We start from the raw sequence: 17682 nt of genomic DNA, 5'->3' as shown, positions 1-17682 counted from the left end.
CGGCAGGATTCTTCCCCGGCTGCCGTGGTGAATGCAGATGAGCAGTCTTTTGTATGAAGTTAAATCCTCTTATTGATCAGCAGATTAGGTGCTGTCCTCTTACCTTCTTTAACTTCCAAAACTTTAAAGACAGTGTCTCTCAGCAGTCTGCTCTGAAGCCAGACGGCTCAAGAAATGGTCAAAATACTGCCATAAAATAGAATAGAAATTTCAATCAAGGTATTCAGTCGGAGTATTTAGAGACATATGCTATGTAAACAGGCTACCTAAACTCAAACCCTTTCGAGACAGACATCGCTACAGAGTCCCTTCTTTACGCTGCCTTTGCCTTTTTACACAGAACCAGACAACAGCAGCATCATGCTGCTCCAGTTTGTGATTTTAGACAGGATTCCGGCATCTCGGAAGCAAAAGAGATGATGGGCATGACGTGAAACAACAATAGCGTTGACCTCCAGTGTAACATAAAACATATGCGTCAGCAGCACTGTCTAAACAGTAGCAGTGGCATAACATAGCAATAACTATCATTTATCGTCCCTGTTTCATGGTGGTTGATCTCATCCTCTGATCGGAGGGTAATGCCCAGTTCAGTCCAAAGATTCACGATGAAATAACTTAAAACATAACCTGGAAATCCAGATGCCCCGCTCCTAGCAAATTCGAATTTGCACTGCACAGGAATGTGGCCCTGACGAGCAGAGCCCGCTGAATCGCAATCGGACCAATCAGATCAGTCTACTGACAGAGGCGGGCTCTGGGTGTGCGTAACATGATGACAACAGCACTGCGCCGTAGGAGTCGAAAGTAAACAGCCAAGATGGCAGCTGCCGAAGGACCGTGTCCATTCAATTTAGCTTTGGAAGAAACGCTATGCCAACTACACTTAGAGGAACAGAAGACTGCCCTAGAAGCCTTCGCTTCCAGGAAGGACGTTTTTGCCGTTTTGCCGAAGGGATACGGCAAAAGCATAATCTATCAGTTAGCCCTACTGTTTGGCAAACAAATGGGGTTTAGTGCAGTGAATACGTCACCTTGTTTTTTGCTCTGATTGGCCATCATGCTATCCAATTGCGTGCCGCGGCATTTAATATGCCTCAGTTAGTGCCGCCCCTTGGGTAGGAAGGGTGTATCGTGAGGGCCAGACTCAAAATCTTTCTAGATTTGAGTCTGGATTTCCAGGCTATTTAAAACAGGCAACTACTTGCAATGTGGCGTTCTGCAGCGTTCTAAAAACCTGCTGGTTCACACCAATGCAACTAGATGAGACGGTGTATCAACTCTCTGTACTTCTGTTCTGATTTGCAGCTTTTCAGGCTTATTTTGTGGCTGAATATAACTTGTAGCTTCTTGAAATCTGAATGAGGATAGTGATCGTGAGATACTGACTACAGCTGCATTTGCAGTAGTGATGAAACGGTGAAAAACAATCAAAACAAGCATCAGATGAACTGTTTTCATCTTCAATACGCCAATTAATCAGTCAATAAGTGTGTGTGTGTTGGGGGGGGGGGCATAAGCACATACCCACCGTTGTAACTTTTCTCTGCAACGTTCTGAAAAGGTTTCATCTTGTTGTGAATCTTTGGTCTGAACTGGGCTTAAGTAGTCCTGGACGCTGGACCTCATTGTCTCTCCAGTGTGCGGACATTTTTGTTCTCTGAGTAAGCTTCTGACTGTCGCTAGCTGCCTTTTAAATCTTATGGCAGTAAGTGCCAGCTTAAAGGTGAGACAACTCTGTTCCCTCCATTCTGCGATTGTACTTTTTATAGAGAACAGCAAGGCCAAATAGCAGCACGACATTCCTGCCTTGAACAGGCAGTGTAAAAGAGACTAATGTGTTTTGAAAGCTTAATTTTAACAGATAAGGGCCGGGGGCTTTATTTGCTGAGTTACCTGTACTGTACAACACAGTCTCCAGTTGCTACCTGTTCCTGATTTTCTTTCACTGAGCGTTACACAAACATAATGAGCCTCATAAGTAAAATTGCCCTCCTGTCTGTAATGTAGCACTACACAAGCTGCTCACATCTAGGGATGTATCCTGCAATGAGAATTTCTACTTAACGCCCACGGGAGAGGATCTCCCTCACTGCGAGATAAAAGCAAGGCTTTGCATCATTAGAGGATGATACTATCAAGGTAATTATAACATCAGCTGGTGTTGTTTGTAAGCTTATAGCATCTGTGTGTTGCTGCTCTATCTATCTGTCCATCTATCCATCTATCCATCTATCTCTGTCTGGTATTATTTTTGGACCTCCATTCATGCACTTAACAAGAATGCTAAGTAGGACAACAACTCTTCTGACAACCTAAAAATGGGGTGACAGACTAAAAAGATTTAGCAAGTCTATAAATGATAGATGCTTTAAACCAGGAATAAATGCCTGCTGTACAAAAGATATAATAATATTTGTAGTATATTACACTTCCTTCACTTTTCCCTCTTTTCTTTGCTGCTCGCTTTTGAAAAGACGACATCAAAATAGCGGCATAAAATGGTGCTGTCACTGCCAGCTATTTTTGGAACGCCAGCTACTCCTCCATGACAAACATATGCATAACTTAAGGCTTTTAAAGAACCACTTCCCTCAGTCACACTCGCATCCGGATTCATTCAAAACTGTCTGCCGTGGCATTGTTTTGATAGAAGGCCTTCCCATCTCAGCAGGTGTGTTGAAAAAGTCACCCTGAAGACTGGGCAGAGATTTGCATCACCGCATGAAAGACTGCGAGCTAGTTATCTGAGCAGCTATTGTGGGGGGAAATAGAGGGGCGGGTGCTTTTTTTTTTTTTTTGTTTTTTTTTGCCTGCTTTGTGTCCAAGGCCTCATCTGTCTGTTGGTAGACTGAGGTATAGCAGACACAAAAATAACACAAAAGAAAAATGTGTTAACAAAGGAGTGAGAGGGACCACCATCTGGTACACTGTGGAAACATAAGAGACAACACTGGTTTTTGGAACGCCTTTTAACAGCTTGTTAATTATTAATCGGAATATTAAGTGGCCTCTTGTAAGTGCCTATACATGCAGTGCTGATTTTAGCTTTATATATCAGACCTGTGCTTGAAGTTTAAAGGTCCACTGTGGAGGATTTAGTGGGATATATTGGCAGAGATGGACTATAATATAATGAGTATGTTTACTTTAGTGTATTATCACCTGAAATTAATAATTGGTGTGTTTTCATGAACTCAGAATGAATCATTTATGATGCTGATAGGTTTCCGGATAAGTCCCCGGGACCCACAGGTGGTCATTTTAGTGGGTTCCAGGGAAATGTAGTCAGTCTCCATAATGCCATATGGACTGTGAATGTATCTTTATACACAGTCTATACAAGAACTTTATACAAATTAGGGCTACAGTGATCAATTATTTTAGCAACCAAGTATTCTGCCGAGTAATCCATCAATTAATCAAGTAATCAGATATGAAATAATTTAGATAAATACATACAGGTCTCTTAGATGAACAACTAATTGGTTTCATTTTTATTGCTTTATTTGCATACAGTAATTAGGCTCCAACTGCTGCTTATACCACCTGATATTTAGATATTTTTTGGGTATTTTATGCATTGCTGTGAGAGGAGTACTGTAAATGTGTGTTCTTGTGTGTGTGTTTGATGATCACAATAAGCTCAGGCATTCATAAATGGCAGCATTTCATGTTCTGCGGTTATGTCACTAAGTTAGCAAAGTTTTACTGAGAAAAATAAACAGAAAAACCCCATCCTTGTGACAGCCCAGCCAGCCACTACACTGATATATGTTCTTAAGAGGGAAGTTTGGTTTTCAAACAGCTTTGTGTCACCGCAGCGTGGGCGGTTTGTGCAGATGAATGGTTTCCCTTCGTGCTGCCCGGAGCTCTCCGCTCACCCTCTTGTGGGGGTCCCCAGGTTTCCTGTCATCCGGCAAACTTTAGTTGGCAGATGAGTGGGGAGGTCCAGACACTGGCAGCCCAGCAATGCTAATGTTAATATCACCTTCTGTCGGGTCCGTCCATGGACTGGATGCTTTCTGTGGAGTTGCTGAAGTGTTAAGCTAGTTTGGTTTCACAGTAGACGCACTGTACAAAGTTCTCATTTTGTTTAAGGCTGAAATGATTTCAAACTTTAGACACAGTCTGTCATCTTCCCTGGCTTGCCTCCTCTCTTTACCCCTTGTTTTTTCTTTCTCTTCTTCATTTTGCAATCTGTGCTATCAAATCACCTCTTCTATTTTGAGCATTTCAAGGTGTCTTTCTCACATTATGTGTCCAAAGCATAATTGCTAACCACTAATAGGCCTAATTGTTTCTTTGAAACAGTACGCTGCATGTAATTATTTGGATTGAACCAAGCGTTGATTTAAATAATCTTGAGGAATTGTTTCAGCTGTAATACAAATGTCACATCTTCAGTTGAGTAGCCTATAGACAATACTAAAATCATCTACCCCAGTAGAGAGTCCGGGATGAGAGCAGACGGGTAGGCAGGTGTTAAATCTGTGTGGAGCAGCAGACTAGAAACACAGACACATCACCGCCAGTATGATAATACCATCCAAAACACAAGGTTCACTCTAAGTGGATTGTGAGACATGAGAAATACTTTTAAAATAAGTAAAGTCACACAACACCAATGCATGTCAGGGATGCAGGACTTGGCGACAACACAGCATTTATATCTACATAGGGAGTGGATCCTTGTCCACGGAATCCGTCATGTTGCATTGCCATATTTCTACAGTAGCCCAGAACAGACAAACCAAACACTAGCTTTAGATAGGGCCATTCACATTTTCGTGTTGGCCATCGTAGTTAACAGCCACTCTACGGTGAGTGGCATTGGGAAAAATGCTAATTTTCAACTTGAAACCGCTTTATTCAGTGTTCATTTGCTTTGTAGAGGAAAAGACCTCTGCAGATAATGTGGCTCCTGGAAATCTGAATCTTAAGTTATCAGATATAAAGGGAGAGCACACATTAGCAGGTGCTGGGCTAGCAGCTGCCTCCGATGTGCCGAATAGTGTGGGAGAAACACTGATTTGTAATGTGAAATTGCTTTATTTAGGGTTTGTACCGGTTTAAATCCCTGAGTCCATTTGCTTCAAAGAGGAAGAGACCTTTGTGGATAATTCGACTCTTGGTAAAAACCTCCTGAACAATGAACACTGACTGAATCCTAACCAGGAGAAGTTTCAGCTGTTTGCAATCTGCAAATTTCCTTGCGAGATGCCACTAGATCCCCCTAAATCTTATGCACTGCTCCTTTTAAAAAAATGCCACACTATAGCTGCACCCTCATCATCCCACATCCTTGTGAAGGTGCGCTTGTGTTTGAGAATGAGAGCGTGTTTGTGTGTGTGTGTTCTTACACGCATGAGTGTCTAAATGGTTTCCTTTCCACAACAAAACAAAGTTAATTGCTTCAATTACTGATATTATTTGCAAATTACCCGCCATTGGTTGTCTGTGACTCTTAATTTGGAGTCCTATGACTTCATATCTCAACTCTGCGCTCTATTTTGTTGTTGTTGTAAATGGTTATGTTAATAGGGTTTAATCTCACTGTCCTTAGGAATACTGATAGCGTTTGCTTTTGTCTCCTCCGTCCTCCCTTTGCCCTGAATGTATTTAATTGTACTGAATTTGACATTTGGATGTTTGGATATTTGCTACCCTCGCTTTGTCTTTCCCGTCCCTGTCACTTAACCAAACAAACCAAAAGATGGATGCTTCGCAGCTGCACCTTGTGGCTGAGCTGTTGTCCCTGCAGAGGCGGGGGGAAAAAAAAAACAGGAAAGAAAATACAGAAACTTGTGGATTTGAGTTGTCATTGTCTTGGCCAAGCTGTATATGCTGCATATATTCTGCTGTAACAGAGAAAAGGTATGGAGCTTAGCACATTTGGACTATATTGCTGGAACTGTTTTCTGGTATGCCATCTTCGTAGGTATGTGGGCTGATTATTGAGTCAGTCTTGCGTGTGTTTGTTTGCCTGTTGGGTCATCTTTGCTGTGATGTAGGTGTGATGTCTGACAGGTTATTTTTAAGCCCGCTCAGGAGTTCGGATAGCAGGGCCAGGAATAAAGGAAAAAGCAACTACAACAAGATGTGTTTGCTTTTTATTGTTCTAAAGCCTAACAGGACAGATGGGGGACATGATTTTTACACATATTTTGGCTTTAAACACCCCTCATTTCTAAATGGTATGTTTTAGGTAAGTACTGTTTATTATGTAGAGAGACACCAGGTACTTTTACTGCAGGCTAGCATTTAGAAGGTGGAGAATACACCATATCATCTCGCTAATCACCTGTAATGAGCAGATGCAAGGCAGATGTGCATTGCTGCTGGCACAGGTGCTTGCACAGTAAAGGTGTCCAAGGTTTGTGTTGGAATCCCTGATAGCCTCGGTGCGATCTACCATCCTTCTGCTTGCCAGTCTGCTCCGTCCTTTGGACTGAGGAGGGTAAGTATGTTGCTGTGTGGCTGCGAGGGGCAAAAAGAGAAGATAAACAGTTGGAGGAAAAAGAGAGCACAGTGCAGCCGGAAGAGCTTAATTACTAAGGCATAAGCATTCGTGAGCCTGTCCTCAGTGTCTTTTCTGAACCGAGCTTGACTCTCAGTACTGGCTTTAGGCCACCATGTGAGAGGTTTTCAGTGCAACAGCCGAGTTGCGTCGCTGGATTTGGAACCATCACAGGTGGACTCCCCAGAAGCTCTGCTGCTGGGCTGGGAGCGAGGCCGCGGGGGATCTACAGAAAGGAGACATATGGTAGCTTATGATTAAAAGTGGAAAGTTTCATGCAAGTCCGTGCATGAGTGTGTAACTGTGTGTGTGTGTGTGTGCTCATGCATATGCACTGACTACAGTTATGGGTGTATTACTTATAACTTATCCAGCCGTGGAAAAGCCAAAACCTGTGCAGAAATACAAACTTGTTTTAAGGGCTGGGGAAGAAATTACAATATCAGTTAAAGTGATACCAATACCAACAGAGTACTTGATTTGATATCTTTTTTTTCTTCAACATTCAATACCCGTCATGTGAATGGAAGCATTCAATTAACTACCATAAATTTGTCTAATACATTTTGATGGCATCTTGGCATGCTAAACTTTCAGCTCCTTCAGATACTTGGCACTCAGCTTCACTGCTTCAAAGACGGAATGTGTTGCAGACAATCCCAAGTTGCATTAAACCAAAAATTACTTGCGGTTATTGGCTGTGAGCAAACACATACACATAGTCTTCTTATTTTAGATCTATGCACAACAAAAATGGAATGCAGGTATCGTTTGGAGAAGTGTGGATACTTGGTGCTGGGTAATGTCAGTTCATACGTTGTAGGTATCAAGTACCAGCTTCCAGCCCGACAGTACTGGTCTGTCAGTTTCAGTGACAAAAGCAAATTCATTTACCTACAGCTGTGGAGTAGACTCAGAGCATCATTATATGGTATATAAATTTTAGAAAACATGCTGCTTATAGTGTTAGATGGAAGTCAAAGCATCATTGCAGTGCATGGGTTACAGTTTATACAGGTTTTTCATCACAATTAAGAGGTGTATTACTCAGTGGCGACCCGCTGGCACGCTCATTTTTTTGAGCTAGTGCAAAGGTAGTGGTGTCTTGTGAAACCAGACTACCTGAGGTGGTATCAACAGCTTAGCTTGTTGGAAAGGACGCAAAATTATGCTCCAAAGTTAGGCTGAATCAGTAACAACTGGCATGGCCATTGTCAAAAGGGTCCCTTAAACTCACCTCAGGATAAAGTATATCACTTAATGATTCTTGAATCTCCGTATTGCTGTAGTTGTCGATTTGAAGTATATAAGCAAATCGACAACTACAGCAATACGGAGATTCAAGAATCATCATCAAGATTTGAAGTGGCCCCATCTGGCTTCTCCTTTTTAAAATGTCCAGGGGCTCCACTTGTATTACTGCATGTGAACCTATCATGAAATATCTACAACTGTCCTCTTGTGTGCTCGCCAATATTTCTCATTTTCTTATAAGTAATTCAGCCAAGTGGCAAACTTGTTTTCCTTGCTAGCAGTCTCTAGTGGCTTCCCACTTGTTCGTAAAACATGTTACATAACAGATAAAAACATTCTCCGTGACTCTTAGTTTGCTGTTTCTCTTCTACTCCCTCATTTTTTTCTGTAAATTGTGCACATTGAAGCTTTGGCCTCTTCTTCATGCTTTAAGCCCTGGGAGCTACAGTGAGCTTTTTGAGCCAATTGCTGCAGAGATCAATTCATGCCACTTCTTTCTAGAGGGCTCCCTGGCTGCCTATATTGTGTACAGTGTGCCACTGACAGCCACTGGTTAATCTGCATGGTGCAAAGTTGATATCAAGGGGGCAGTGAGGCAGATGAGCGTAATTATGCCTTATAAGTGGCAGTACTATGATTGTTGACAGTGAAGTCGTTTCATCACACAAATGGGCAATAATGCAGAATGCCTGTCGACACAGCAGGGCAACAATCAAGTTGCTCAGTGTGACATTTTATTTAGGTGTAGAGTAATTCCAACAAAAACTGGATCAGTACCTCAATCCACTCTTCAGAAAACCCATTACACATAAGCGCAGAGAGGCAGTCTTTCTGTTTTATGTTGTACTTCATTGGCGTAGCTTTTTCAGCTGATGAGTTTACTGGTTTTACATGTCACCTTTGACAAGGCCACCAACCAGTGATGAATTAAATCCTTTCATCTATGTCTTGGCACTCACATTTACCACAGTTTCACACATCTTTCCTTCAGATATGCAGTGACAAAATGGGAAATCTTTCATTGTCAGAATCTCAAGAGCTTTTCCTCTACAGTTACATATTTACAGTCCACACAGCTGCTCACAGCAAAACTGGAAAATACATCATATGTGGCTGTGTAAGACTAAGAGCAATGTTGTGACGTTTTTATTGGAAAGACTATGAAAGATGCCGTAACTCAAGAAGCATAATAAACATAATGTGCTTTGACTTTCCCATATTCTCTGTAATGTGGAGCAAGCCTGAGGTCTTGCTTAGACGTGGTCCAGGATTTTATACGATCCTGTCCACTGGCTTTGACAGATCAATCTGAACATTTAATGTGCTTTTTGACTGCATGGCTGGGTTTTACATGCACATACAATACTCCCCCACACACGATTGCACATATCTGCTCATACCCACACGTTGGCCTGTCCGAAAAACTAAAAATATACTCTGAACTAAACCCTTTTGTGCTGCTTTACAAACCAGACTTTAGACAGTGTGTCTCATGTCTATCTAGTCCGTGGCTAAGAAGTGTGTGGGTACTGTGGCCCCGCCGTGAACCAGCAGTGTGCAGCTCTTAGCCCTGCCAGGCGTGTGTCTCCGCCTGGGCTTTGAGTTATAGCTGCCGGGGTCTGAGACCCATTCATCAGCGCTTCATTAAAACCCAAATCGCTTTTTCAGTCACAGCCTTCCCTCTGCCAGCCCGACAAGTCCCACATCCTGCCTGCTCAATTTCTGGGCCGGGCCTGTTGTTAAGAGCAGTTCGGTTCCATGACTTTGCAGCCCCTGCCTGCTCTCAGTTGAGAATAAGGTGCTGTAAAGAGTACATTACCCACCTGGGAACCTCATTGGCAGGAATGGCTTTTCACTTGGTAAGCAGCAGAGCAGGGGAAGACTCACCTGGGTGACATGGGGGGGGCGGAGAACAAGCGAGACACGGGGCTGTTGAAAGGAACTCTCCAATGGCCTTTTCCTGTTCCGCTTTTGTTTGGTGCTATCTTGCCGTTCTGTGTTATTCAAGCCACACAATGAGGTACAAAGCTGCCGGTGGCTGCTCCTGCTCCGTCCCTCCACCCCTTCATCCTCCTCCTCTTCCTCCTCCTCTCTCCAGCGTATTATAAGTCATTTAAACCGGGTTTTGGCAGAGTGGAGCAGAGGCAGGTGGAACTGGAATGTTCACAGGCCCCTGACTATTCTTCGCTTGCAGGAAATTTGTTGTCCATTGTGTCATTGCTGCGGCAGCTTGGTTAAAAGGCCAATATCTTATCAAAATTGCAGCAAAGCCGTTCGGCAGCTCTATCATGCTGTCTCTTTGTCACATATTTTCACCCTCTCATTGTCTATCACTTCCTCTCTCTACCCTGTGAAGTCTGTTCTAGTCTATTAGGTTGAAAGACGTGTTTGAAAGTCCAAGGCATTTATTTCTCCATTACTGCAACACAACACTTGACTTAAGTGAATGCTGTAAGTAAGAATGTAGACCAGTCAGTGAGTGTTGTAAGTGTATTCCATTGATAATGGTGAAAGGCATTTAGTATTGATTTTTTAAAGCAAAACAGATACTTCACAGCTGATTCATTTTTTATGGTTTTACTCACTGCATAGTTCTGCTGCTGCACATGTGGGTCAATCCATCAGCTGAACCACAGATTCTAACTAAAACCTGTGTGAAAACCAAGTGGCAACCTCCAGGGCTAAAGAACAAAGTCAATGTGGAAGTGCTAGAAACTGCTGCTCCTGGAATGGCCACTTGCTGGCTCAGGTCAATCCCCATTGACCCCGTGTTAAAATGCCTAACTTTATAGCAGAAATGAGCATGTTTACAGCCTGGAACGAAAATGGTTTTAGTTTCTGTAGCTAATTTTCCCCTTCATGACAACTGTACGGGGTTTATTTTTATATAACTCACCTATTAGATGTTATTAGGGCTTAAAGTTACACGTATTGAAGGGCATGACTGCTTTGAGTGACAGGTGGGAGCTGACCCTGCATAAATTGCTAACACGGTGTAACCCCAGATTCACAGTATAGACGTAGTATGGATGAGATGAAAGTTAATTGTAACATACTGGTCGCCAAAGACCCGTTTTTGGACTAGAAGAGCCTTTAAGGACTTGGATGTTCAGGTTTTCGGTACGTACGCCTCATGTTACATTTTGTTTTAATGGTTTTTAGCTTCTTTAAGCCAGTTACTAGCAAAAATTAGCATTAGCATAATCACAAAGCTGTAAATGGACCATGCTAACCAAGCTAGCAGCTAGCATTCCGGTTAGCACCACCCACATGTCCAAATATGTCACTTCTGGTTCCACAAATCCAAGATGGCGACAGGCAAAATGCCAAATTGGAGGCTTTAAAATGGCAGTCCACGAACCAATGGATGATGTCACAGTGGCTAAATCTGTTATTTTATACAGTCTATGGTTAAAATCTTTGGTTACACATGCATATCTGTTTGTGTGTAAAGAATAAAATGGGTCAATAGAAGCTAAACTCAGTGTTGATACTTGAGGTTTTAACAAGTTTGAAGCACTTGCTCCTGTTTTAACTGTGCAGCTCAACTGCCAGTGGCTGTATTTTCTCCAGAACATGCTCATTACGTTTACTATGACATGTGACCTTTTCCTAAATGTAACACAGACCACAGGGGGGATAGGGAAAACAGGATTGCGCAGTGTGCACCAGATAGAAATTGGAGAGAAATGGCAAGAAAGTGCCAGTGTTGTTTTCCTTTCTTTGGCTTTGGGATTTATCAGCAGCCAAAATACGCACTTGCTCAAGCCCAGAGAAAACACTTTAACCCCCACCACAACGCATGTATACACGTGTGCACAGCGACGCACACACCTGCACTCCTCCACCCTTTCCCCACATCCTGAGGGGAGAGGTCAGGTTAAGTGCTGTGTGGGGCAGTAGGCCTGCTTTTCCTCTCGGCTGGCACTCTGCCCATGTCAACAGTCCCTCTCTTCAAAAGCTACTAATGCCGGGCCCAGTGCTGACAGTGTTCTGACAATGAGTTACTATCTGCCAGCCATGGCCCCTGTCCCACTGCCGGTCCCACTGAAAAACAGATCTGTGGCGAGAGCAAAGGTTAATCTAGCAGTGAGGCTCCGCTGGCGACTGCCTTCACGGCCATGTGTGACTGAGAATAGGCTGAGAGGAATTAACACTGCTGCCTCAGGGAGTGTTGACAGAGGCATGTGTGTGTGTGTCTCCGTGTCTCGTCTGCGCTTCTGTGTATGCCCGTTGATGACGGGAAGTGAGGAAGGGGCAGATGACGAGGTTTGAGGAGGAGGTTTTGTGTTCACAATCCATTATCTTCAGGGAGGAATCACGCTGGATAAAGGTTGCTTCATGCCATTTCAAAGATGTAAGACAAATACCAGCAGACCGTGTAAACATTGCAGTGAGAGTATGCGTGCTGTCTCCCCTTTGTCCGCTGTATCAATCGCTCTGTCGTCCTGTCTCACTCTATTGTTTTTTTTAACCTACCTCCATTTTTTTTTTTAACATCCCTCTTGCCTGCCATTGCGGCATGAAGAAAAGCACAATGCATCCAAATGGCGCCTGTAGCCTGCCAGTTACTTAAGAATCCCCCTGTTATGTGTTTGTATATAGTTATGTCTACATTTGACTGAGTCTGCGAAGGTCAACTTGGTTCATGGCCTCCTGAGGTGAGAGCATTTAAACGGGTCTCTCTACCACCGTGCCAGCTGTCTGTTTCTAGTCCAAACAGCTCTGTTGCCTAAACCCCTATTGCCACATCATGGCCCCCTGCCTTTTGGCATCACTCTAACTGTTAAAAGCTTACCATTAACTCCCATGAGTATTACTCGTACCTTAACCGGCAGGGTTTTTCTTTTCCCTAAATGGTCTTGAAAGTGAGAGTTGACATTTTCTTTCACTTCCATCATCGCAGGTGTCAAACGGAGCATGTTGTTGTGAAGCGATAGTTATATTGAGGCAAATAATAAATCAAATTCCTCACCTCGGATTTTCCAGATTAGCATATTTGTAGTAGCAATAAGCCATGCATCAGCAGTTGGGGATCTTCTCAAGGATTTGTGGCTTATAAATCACACAGAAGAAATACCCATTTTTGTGGATTTGTCCAGATTATCTTTGTGCAGATAAAGTGGAAATTGAGGGATAAATAAGAAAAGAAAAAAAGAAAGAAAGCATCAAGGCGTGCTGGCTCTGGCTCATCACAGTCAATTAGCTATGTGAGGCATCTCCTGGAGATATTTCACTTCGGATAAAGCCTCTTCTGTCATTAACCTGTGTGTGTGTGCATAGAAGTGCATGTCTCTGTGTGGTATTTTTTTGTGTGTGCGGGTGTGTGTCTGTGGGTATGTGTGTGTGTGTGTGTGTGGGTTGCCTGTGTACACACTGACAAAATACCTTCATATAGCCCTCCTTATGAGACAGGGCGGACTGGAGTGCTTGTTTTCCCACTCGCAGTGGGTGTGCATTTCTTTATCTCCTTTGCCTGTCGTGTTGACTGATGGGTAATATGCTAAATGGGGCCTGTGTTTACCTCACCTGTGGCACCGGCGGGCCTCCGTGTGTGCTGGGCTGTGACAGGGAGCACTAATAATGCTTTAACTGCTCTGTCAAACTTCAATCACATTGACACAAGCTCTGGTGTTGTGCACTGTCCTGTTGGCAGAGGGGCTGTCACTGGACAGATGTAAGTGAATTCTGTCCTGGTAGTTACATGGCAAATGTTGACTACGCGCTAGAGGTCAGGTAAATGGGCTGTGCAGTAGCAGCACAAATGCAGACTGTGGCGGATCTTCCTATAGGTGAGACAGGAGGCCTCCCAGAGCCCCACCCAACCCTTTTTTGTGTTTTTCTTTGTTAAAAAAAAAAAAAAAAAAAAAAAAAGAACATAAGGGGAAAATGATCCAAAGATCGATGGAATTTGCAAATCCATTTTTCATTGTTTATTTATTTTGTTAGCTTAATCCTTGATACTTGGGAGTTCAAGTATCTTGGCGTCTTGTTCACGAGTGAGGGTAGAACGGAGCGTGAGATGGATCGGCGGTTTGGTGCAGCTTCTGCAGTGATGTGGGCGCAATGCCGGACTGTCGCGGTGAAGAGGGAGCTGAGCCAGAAGGTGAAGCTTTCAGTTTACTGGTCCCTTTGTATGTATTTAAGTATTCTTTATGGGGTTAAGTTCAAATTTGCTTTTGCAATGAGAATTCAAAAAAAGCTCTTTTATGTTGTTGACCATCATTTCGTGCTGAAATTAATATTGGTTCAGGCTCTGTTTATATCTATCATTTTGGCATTGGTATCAGAATAAACACAAATGATACCCAACTTTGATAATTACAATAAAATCTTTGAGGAAGGGAGGGCTTTTCCTGGGTACTTGGTGTGGCGCCGAATGCAAATGTGCATTTGAGTGCTGATGTTTATTTATATTCATGTGTCTTTGTATGCAAATACTCAATATGTGTTTGCATGTGTGCGTGTGTGTGTAGCTTTTCCCCCCAGTTTTTATGTGTGTATCTATTGCAGGGTTAGTGGAGCAGTGAGGCCTTGCAGTGAGTCTCTCTACAGGAGTTTGTGATTTACGAGCCGGGTGTGAGCACTTCTCCCATCCTCCTGCATAACGTCCCCATTAGAGACAGCAGACACTGTGGCTCTGTTCATCATTTAGCCCCAGCCACCAGCACACCTGGGGAGACCGAGAGAGAGGGAGAGGGACAAAGACCGAGAGAGGGAAAGGGGGGGAATAAAGAAAGAGGAGATAGTGCAGTGCATTATCTCGCTATCAATTATCGCCCTATGCCTTTACAGAGACCATGACCAACTGCATCTGTGTACAGCAGAGCAGAAAAATAAAAAAAAAGGAAGGATGGGGATGCAGAAGGCAGGGGAAGAGTGTTGTGACTCATAGACTCATACTCTACCACAGTCAGCCACAGCCACCACGGCAGTAGCCATAGGTCTTGCCAAAGATAGAGTTGCCCACCTCCTCCTACATCTCCTCTGGCTCCTCTCACTGTTTTTTTTTTTTTGTGTGTTTTTTTTCTTCGTCTACCTGTGTTCTGTACCTGTGTTTGTTTTGGTCTGTCAGCCTCATTATGCGGAGCGAGGCGTCAGGGGACACACAGGCTAATAACACCCCTGGGGAGGAGAAAAGAGAAGTAGTAGTGTGTGTGAAAACTCTCTGGGAGTCATTCCAACACCTATCTACATTAATAACCGCACGACCGCAGATAACAAACACTTCATGAAACGGTAGTCATATTTGCTCGGCATACACTTAAGGCTGAGCCGAATCATTTTATGAAATGTACTGTGTACTGGCAAACATTTGGAAAATTGCCTTTTATAATAGTGGGTGAAATCTTCTTGCCACCGTTGTACACAGTGTTTTGTGCTTTATCTTATTTATACAACTGCTGTATGTGCCGAGCTTATGACTAAAGGTACACTGTGTTTTGTTTTTCAATCGCTCACGAGTATTATGGCATACACGTACTGTAGATATGCGGAGTTAGTTCCCTCCCTAACAACATCTCTAAAACCAGTCTGATATCGCCTTGACGCATTAGGGCTGTTGCTTTTTATTTCAAACTCCAGATACCGTGGGAAAAGAAAATATGATTCGATCTGCAGTGATGTGTTCAAGTTCAGAATTCACTGTGTGAAAACAAAACATGCCATGCCCTAAACTTCAATAAGGGGAATTTAAAATGCACTGTCACTCTGATCTGTTGCATGCTTTGTTGCATAAAGTAGACTATTGTTGTTCTCTTTAGTCACTCAATATAGAGCAAACTAACAAGCAGTAATGAACAGATAGTTACGGCACAAAGCCATCGAATAAGTGATATGTCAGCATCATCACTCAGACTGATTTGGGTCTAAGGGTGCTTGTCTCTTTAAGTGTTTTCAAAAATAGATTGAAGGAGTTGGAGGAAGGTGAATCAAGTTGTAGATGCTTTTGACTGAGCGTTTTGCCTCCGTGATGCAGGATATGATGACTTGATTTTTGGTATACTTGTGCTGTGAATCTGAAATTTTATTGACTGTAACTGTTATAGGTTTTATGTCTGAAATTTAGTTTTAGATGCCCCTGCCTGTCTTGGCCTGGACACTCTTGTAAAGGGGATTTTAAGGGTGTTTTCACATATAGTCCTTTTTAAACAAACCAAACTCAGTCTTCTTAAAGTGCTCCAAAAAGTGGACCGACAGAAAAGTAATTAAATTCTTTTTGTGTTCACATTGTCAGTTCATTTGAAAGAGGACTCAGTTCTCTTTCTGATCAACTTCAGCTCTGATGGGGCCTCAGTCCTCTTTCTGTTCAGCCTATATAATATATAGACATGGTATTCTTTCCACATCTGGTGATGTGCAGTATCTTCCATGGAACAAACTACTCCTTGTCCTGCAAGCATCACAGGCTAACTTGGTGGTGTCTGTTTTTTCAAGTGTCATAGTGCAATAGCATGTGATCTAGAGGGCTAAATAAGTGCCAAGAGCAAAGTGAACCTGAAGCGCCTTTTGTTCACAGTGCACAGGTTAAGTGAACTGCACTGGGGACTGTGAACCCAAGAACTGTTACATATGCACAAAAAATGTCAGTTTAAAGGGCTGACAAGGACCAAGTGTGAAAACACCCTTAATCTAAATGAAGCTTTTCCTCATTAAATAAGTTTGATTTAAAAAAGTTAGGATTCGACACCATGGGACAATCCTGGAAAAATCGTCAAGACTACTGCCTTTTGTGGGGCAGTGAAGGCACCACTAATGAACGGAACAGCATTTAGTCTACAGCAGATTAAGCCAACACAACAACACAACACGCTACACAACTTTCAGAGTCATCAGATCATTGTACTGTTCATGCTACACAACTTGCTGTCTTGTAATCATGAGTCTGAAGTCATTTTGCTTTTCATGCTACATGACTGACCGGTGACAGAGGGTCACACACTATCTAAGATTTCTTTACAAGGAGGAATCCCAGATATTTATGTCGTGATGTGCAGGTTGCACAAAGGTGGAAGGGGTGTTTTCAAGAAAATGTCAAAGTCAGAAAGTGACAAAGTAGTGTTCTCAATATGTAATTAGTCTACTAATTACAAAAACATCACATGCAATAGTCCACCTTCCACCTTCTTTCATTTTCTGTATTCATCTCAGACACACACATACAAGCGCCACTTGTCTCTGTCCTCAACTTGTGTTTTATGCTGTCATTGGCTGTAGCTCATCAACAAAGTCCCTGACAGATCAAGATATTTAACATGCTAGATATCTGGAAAGTGCCTGTGATGCATCAATGAGTCCCTCGGCTTGCGTCTTTGAACAGTTCACACATAGCGTGTAAGCGCTGTTTTGCGGATGTCGAGTCAATGCCTGTTGTATGGTCAGCGAACTCCAAAACTGTCAGGAGGCGAAAAATCAAGGCTAAAGTCGTGTACTGTAGTGTGAACTGGGCATTAGCATTATAAGTTAGATCTCATTCTTTCACCCAAAAATGACAGCCCGGACGTATCATTTCTTAATTTAAATAACTTTCTTTGCAAAGTAGTGATCTTTGCCATCGAGTAAGAAGCTTAAGTCTGCTTGCTCAAAAGAATTATGAGCCACTCATTTGTATGGATATCAGTGGAAGGTTTTAGTGCCTACTGCTTCAAGGCATTTCCAACCTATTCAAGATCTGCTTAGGAAATAACTGAATCGTTGTCATTGTTGGCATAACAGTTGTCAGATTTATGTAAAATGTGTATGTGTGTGTGTGTGTGTAAGAGAGGAAATAATAGTCAAAGTTATTACTATTTGCAAAAGAATCAAGAACTATCTCTAATTCTTTGTATTCATACAAATATGAACCAAATCTGGTGGTGCGCTTAACACAGATCTTGTGCCAAAGAATTGTTGAACCCCCACGGGCTTAG

General features: G+C 42.7%; 1 protein-coding gene across 4 annotated transcripts in view; it reads left to right on the top strand.

Annotated features, from left to right (window-relative positions):
- The window catches only part of LOC125901967 (ephrin type-B receptor 1-B), a 223269-nt gene that overhangs the window by 36380 nt on the left and 169207 nt on the right, over positions 1-17682 (top strand). The window lies entirely within an intron of this gene.

Source organism: Epinephelus fuscoguttatus, linkage group LG15 (genome assembly GCF_011397635.1).
Source record: "Epinephelus fuscoguttatus linkage group LG15, E.fuscoguttatus.final_Chr_v1".
NCBI lineage: Eukaryota > Metazoa > Chordata > Actinopteri > Perciformes > Serranidae > Epinephelus > Epinephelus fuscoguttatus.
The sequence above is the reverse complement of the archived record's forward strand: the minus strand, read 5'-3'. Positions and strand labels throughout refer to the sequence as shown.